Here is a 6,346-nt window from a genome sequence, read left to right on the forward strand (position 1 = left end):
TGTTCATTTTTCTGGGGGAAAGGTCAGTAACTTTCACCAGATTCTAAAGCAAGTCCTTAACCAAAAAAGGGTTAAGAACCACTGATGAAGAAATATCAGGCACTATGAACCTGAGTAAGGATGATTATATTGTGCAGAAGGAGCCCTTCTGGAACTCTTTAAATCATTCTACATGGCTGATCATCATCTTCACCAAATTGCATGGCTAACCTCATTATGTGAATCTAACTAGAATTGATATGATTATAATGAAAGGATTTTCCCTCCTCAAGGTCTAGTTTATAAAGAAGAGATTTTTTTTTTCCCTCAAGGCCTAGTTTATAATAAAAAGGTTTTTTCCCCCTCAAGGCCTGGTTTTTGACATCTGGATTAGATTATCTGGTCCCAATTTTCTCCTCAAAGCTATCTCTCCTAGCCTCAAAGAACTTTTGGGATTTTGCCAATCAACAGGAAAAGGATTTAGATTACAGTATGTGTTCTTTCCAGACTAGCCCTAGTTCTCCCAGATAGCTCTGTACCCCTGAACTGGTACACTTCCAGGAATTTGAAAGATTCAGGGCCAGCTGTCAAGGAAGCAATTCCTTCCACCTGCATCTTGTCCAGTCCCTAAATTACTAACTAAGAAAGGAAGTTGGAAAGTTAAAGAGGCACACTTTCTCTAAAGAGCCTTAATTAGGTTTGGCATTTGGATTTGGGGTTGTTTTTTTTTTTTCTTTTCCTATTAACAAAGAACTATTTGTACATCATAAACACAAGTAGAGGAAGAAAATTACATCTTAAAATCATTTCCACTTAAAAACCAAGACAAAAATGGTACAGGTGGCTTTTTAAAAGGAGGAGGGAAAAAACCCCTCCACATAAGCCCTTTTCTTGAATAGGCCTCTAACTAGCCGTGGTGCAGCTGCAAGGATGCATTTAATGTTCCTGTGATTTATTACTCTAAAGAGGATAGTCTCAGCCATCATCTGCAGAAGAGGGCCTAGCAGGATGTAGAATGGGAGACTACGAACACATTGGAATGGCCTAAATTTTCCATATGGTTTCCATTTTCTTTCTGATTGTACATGGAAAGTCTTTTGTTTTTTTGTTTTTAAGATTTTATTTATTTATTTGACAGAGAAAGACACAGCCAGAGAGGGAACACAAATGGGGAGTGGGAGAGGGAGAAGCAGACTCCCTGCTGAGCAGGGAGCCCGATGCGGGACTCGATCCCGGGACTCCAGGATCATGACCTGAGCCGAAGGCAGTCGCTTAACCAACTGAGCCACCCAGGCGCCCCGGAAAGTCTTTTGTTTTTTAAGATTTTTAACCACCACAAATATCACAAAAGCACCCTGCCCCTAGGGGCAGCTTGCAACAGGCCTGAGCAAGAGACCGAGACCATTAGAAAGGGTAGGAGCCCAAAACGTCCTCCATATTGAAAGGCGAAGCATCCTAAAGCCACCTCTTGGCACAAAATGCCTTCCCTGACTCAAAGACTTAAGACTACTATGGTGTGTCTCCCGACCTGACCAAGTCACCATTGTTAGGTAGTAAAGACCAGCTAAGACAGCACTAACTATGTGACAGGGAATGTTCTTGGCTGTTTACATGGGTTATTTCTTTTAATCCTCAATTTATCATCCCCATTTTACAGATGAGGAAACTTCAGCTGACAGAAGTCAAGTCACTTTACCCAAGGTCACAGAGCCCGTGAAAGGAATGTCAGGATTTGATCCCTGGTTTGTATGATTCCAATAGAAGTGCTTCTAACTACTACATAGTGTTCACCCCTTCCTTTCTTTCTAGGGTCCCTCCCTGACCACAACTGCCAGGCTTTTTACAATAGCTTCTGGCTACCCAGGAGCTCCAGCCAAGGTAGTCATCTGCCTGCCCTCAGGAATAATGCCCATGAATGAAATTTCCCATTTTATCCAAACATACCTAATTCCACAGAACTCTGGGTTTCCCATCAAATCTTTCTGAGAAATTACGGCACTTTTTTATATCATAAAAATCACTTCAGATTCTCTTGATACTATCCTTAATTTTTTTCTTGTGTATACCCATATATACACACATCCTCTTATCCCACTAGTTCACATATATTGAGCACTTACTATGTGCTAGACATTATGTTAATTACATGCATTTTCTCATTTGACTCTCCACAGTAACCTTACGCAGTAACTACTATTATTCTTATTCCTGTTTCACATATGAGAAAACTGAGGCTTAGAAAAGTCCCATCACTTATTCAAGCAACTGGAGGAGCCAGGATTTGAATTCTATTGTGTTTGACTTGAGAGCCCAAACCCCTAAACCACTACACTTTAATTCTGTTCTTCTTAACCGTAACAAGTCATGTCGAGAGTATATACCTATGATATAATATGGTGGTGAGAATGGCACTTTACTTCTATGGTGTTCCTCCCAAATCCCACAGCCCCAGTATAATTATGAGAAAACGAGCAGACAAATATTAATGGAAGGGCATTCTAAAAAATACTTGACCAATATTCCCCCAAAACCGTCAAGGCCATCAAAGACAAGGAAATATTCCAGGTGACATCTGTGCAAATGGTGGAGTAGGGAACTCCAAAAGTCCCTCCCCCCACAAAAGCAATGAATAAACTGGCAAAAAAAAAAAAAATCAGAATTCACTTTTTCAGAAGCACCTGGCTGACTCAGTCTGTGGATTGCACAACTCTTGATTTTGGAGTTGTGGGTTTGAGCCCCACGTTGGATGTAGAGATGACTTAAAAATAAAATCTTTAAAAAAAAAAAGAACTTTTTCAGAACTCTGGATACTAATCAAAAGCTTGCAGAAACAGGGGTATGCTCAATCAAGAAAAAGCTGCTGGATCTTGGTAAGAGGGCTCTGTGGCATTTTAACTTACCCAGGACCTATACCCTGCTCCCCAGCTTAGCAGCGACCTTGAAGACAACAGCCCACATTCCTGGTACCAGTAGCCAGTACCCAGTCCTGGAGGGAGCAGAACAGACCTATTCTCAAAGAATTGTGTCTGTTTGTTGGACTTGCCTGCTGACTCCCTGCCCTGGAAAGTTTGCCTTTATTTAGCCTAACTCAGAACTCTCCCAGGGCTGAGACTAAAGACAACCTAGGGGGTGATTCTCAAAAACATCTGAACAAGCAAATTATTTGCTACCACCTGGGTCAAGGGATAACAGTTGGGGCAAAAAACAGACCAACCCAGGAAAGGCTGGGCCATGAGATGCTTTGGAGGATAAGGGCTTTGAAAAGCTTCCACGTACTCCTGGGACTCTAGGCCACACTCATGCTCAGGACTAGGTGCACGTTCAGAAAGACAGCTGAGAAGGCCCTAAGCTCTACGTCTGGCTGACAATTTATACTCTTCCTTACACAATTTAAAGAAAATGAAACAACATGGATTGTTTATAATAGAAAATGTAGGAATGTATTTTCATATAATATTCAGTCCACATTTTGGCCACTTACGTCCCCTCTTTTCGGTATGGTACTCAGGTTCACAACTTTGCACTCTTACCTTCCACCACGGTGTGTATGACTAGAAGACAAAAACCAAAATTGTGTTCCAGAATGAGTTCCAAAGTCCCTTGTTCTCTGTTCCTTTTATACAGCATCCTGTTCGAGTTTAGTGGATAGAATATCTTACCACTCTAAGAGTGTTAGAGTCTCTTTGAAGCTTTCTTAAATTTTTGAACTATCTCTTGTTCTTTTTATTTGCTTCTCAGTTGCTCATTTTATTTTAAATTGAAGTGTTGAATCACCATATTTTACACCTGAAACTAATATTACACTGTATGCTAACTGCAATTTACATAAAAACTTTAAAAAAATAAATTGAACTTCTAAATGCTGAATGGAATCTCTGTGTGTGGGCAGAGTTTGCCAAATGGTGGGCTGCATGTTAGAACAAACATGTGGCCTTCTGGCATGTTTTGATAGGTTCCCTTAAGTGTTAACATCACTGAGCTGTTCAATTTCTCCAGAGAAAGTTTCCTTAATCAACTGCTTATGGGGGAACTGGGTAAACCTGATTGCTTGTACTCTGGTGATGGGAGGTGGTTTTAAAAGAACAGTTCTCAGGACGCCTGGGTGGCTCAGTCGGTTAAGCGGCTGCCTTCGGCCTGGGTCATGATCCCGGGGTCCTGGGATCGAGTCCCACATCGGGCTCCTTGCTCAGCGGGGAGCCTGCTTCTCTCTCTCTCTCTCCCTCTGCTTGTGCTCTCTCTGTCAAATAAATAAAAAGCTTTAAAAAAAAAAAAAAAAAAGAACAGTTCTCTGCCACCAAGGCCATGGCCTTGCTCTAGAACCAAATAGATCTACACTGTGACTTTCCTAGGGGTTGGCCAGACACTTAATAATCTAGCACCACTGGATCTGAGAAATCACATCACCCAGGAGGCAGATCAGCTTATAATGTGGGCTAGACCTGCTGCAGAGCCCTCTCTTGTCCTGGACCTCACTTGAAACTGGCAACCTTCTAGGTTATCTGATAAATGGGTCACAGCAGTGTTCCCATGTGTTATATCCCAAATCCCCAAAGATCCACTAGTGCTGTGCCACCTTCTTAGTGGTAGGGAGTGCAAAGTACAGTATTTTGTCCTTTATCTTAGAGAGGATATTCTCCCCCAGACCCCCAAATCTAAAGAAATTCATGATGCAAACATATTCTTCAATGAAGTGGGCTAGTGTGATATTCTGCAGAGTGTGAGGATGTTTAAGTTTCCTATATGCAATATTATTAGAGAAAGCATGAGAGTTGGGACACCTGGGTGGCTCAGTCGTTAAGCGTCTGCCTTCGGCTCAGGTCATGATCCCAGCACCCTGGGATCGAGTCCCACATCGGGCTCCTTGCTCAGCGGGGAGCCTGCTTCTCCTTCTCCCTGCCGCTCCCCCCGCTTGTGCTTGCTCTCTCTCTGACAAATAAACAAAATCTTTATAAAAAAAAAAAAGCATGAGAGTTAAAATAGCCCCAAGTGAGCGTGTCCTTGCCATATAAGGGTAAACTAATTTTTTATTGACGTAATTTACATACAAAAAAATAGAGACCTTATTTGTTGGGTGTTTTTCAGAGAGGGAGCGGGGTAGGGGCAGAGGGAGAGAGGGAGGATCTTAAGCAGGCTCCACGCCGAGCACGTAACCCGACGCAGGGCTCGATCTCACAACCCTGAGATCACGACCTGAGCCAAAATCAAGAGTTGATGTTTAACCGACTGAGCCATCCAGGTGCCCGGAGACCTTAGTTTTGACAGTTGTTCATACCTATGTATCCACCACTCAAAACAAGATATGCAACATTTCATCACCCCCAGAAAGTTTCCTCCTTTACTTTCCAGTTAATCCCCTGATGCCCAACCAGAAGCAACCACTTTCTGATTTCTTTCTCCATAGATTTGTATTGTCTGTTCTTGGAAGGCATTTAAATGGAACGATGCAGTCTGTATTTTTGTGTGTATCTGGCTTCTTGCATGCAAATAATGTTTTTGAGGTTGTGAACTGCTTTTGATTCTCCCTATTAATGAGCATAAAAATTTCCAGAGCAGGATATGTACTTCTCTATCCAAGCTGTCCTGAGATATGATTCTGGTTAGTGACCTGGAAGTAATGAGGATGGTGGGGCACATCTTGGAAAAAACTGTCATCTCACAAGGCAACTGCTTTAGGTGAAATCATGATGTGGCTTCCATGAAAGGGAAGTTACTCTCCTCTGGCAAGGGAAAAGGGGGATGCTTCTGCCACCAAGAGAAGTCCAGGGGGAAACTGAAGGGCTCATTAATACTTGGATTCACTCACCCAAATAACCATCCTGGATCTCCAGGTTCAACTCATTCCCTATCTGATTTTGAAAAAACAGACCCTATAAGGTTGTATATTTTGTCTTTTTTGCATCTCTGCCACCCTTATTATCAGATCCTGAGCCTGATTTTCAGTCCAATCTGTCCTGCAGTTGCGGGACATAAGGATCTCCATTAAAGTTGCATAGAGGCAGAGTTTCTATTGCCGTCAAAAGCAGCCATTCTACTCCAAGATCCTTATAAATAACATTGTTTGTATATCGATTAAGTGCCACAGCCACTTGACCTCCCATATCTTTTTTTTTTTTTAAAGATTTTATTTATTTATTTGAGAGAGAGAGAGAATGAGAGAGAGCAAGCACATGAGAGGGGAGAGGGTCAGAGGGAGAAGCAGACTCCCCGCCGAGCAGGGACCCCGATGCGGGACTCGATCCAGGGACTCCAGGATCATGACCTGAGCCGAAGGCAGTCGCTTAACCAACTGAGCCACCCAGGCGCCCTGACCTCCCATATCTTGCCCTGCACCTCCACATTATACCAATAAAATACCACACACCACAGG

Source organism: Neomonachus schauinslandi, chromosome X, assembly GCF_002201575.2.
Source record: "Neomonachus schauinslandi chromosome X, ASM220157v2, whole genome shotgun sequence".
NCBI classification, from domain to species: Eukaryota; Metazoa; Chordata; class Mammalia; order Carnivora; family Phocidae; genus Neomonachus; species Neomonachus schauinslandi.